Source organism: Calidris pugnax, unplaced genomic scaffold (genome assembly GCF_001431845.1).
Source record: "Calidris pugnax isolate Ruff unplaced genomic scaffold, ASM143184v1 scaffold528, whole genome shotgun sequence".
Classification (NCBI taxonomy): Eukaryota; Metazoa; Chordata; class Aves; order Charadriiformes; family Scolopacidae; genus Calidris; species Calidris pugnax.
The window spans coordinates 57,158-57,456 of NW_015091224.1; positions in this window are offsets into that span (position 1 = coordinate 57,158).

Below are 299 nucleotides of genomic sequence, written 5' to 3' on the forward strand. Positions count from 1 at the left end.
CGTTGGGCACCACGGCCTGCCCTGGCCGCAGCCGTGGGGCACTGTGGGTTGCCCTGGCCGTAGCCGTGGGGCACCGTGGGGCACTGTGGGCTGCCCTGGCCGCTGCCGTGGGGCACCGCAGCCGTGCCCATCCCTCCCCGTCCCACCGCTATCCAAATTCCGATCTCCCTCCCGGGACGCCCATGAAGGGCGGCTTTGTTCGGCCGCTGGCGGCACCGGGAGGGCGGCCGAGGCGGGGGCTCTCACCGGCCCCACCGCCGGACCCCCAAACCGGCCTCCCCCCCCCTCCCCAACTCCCC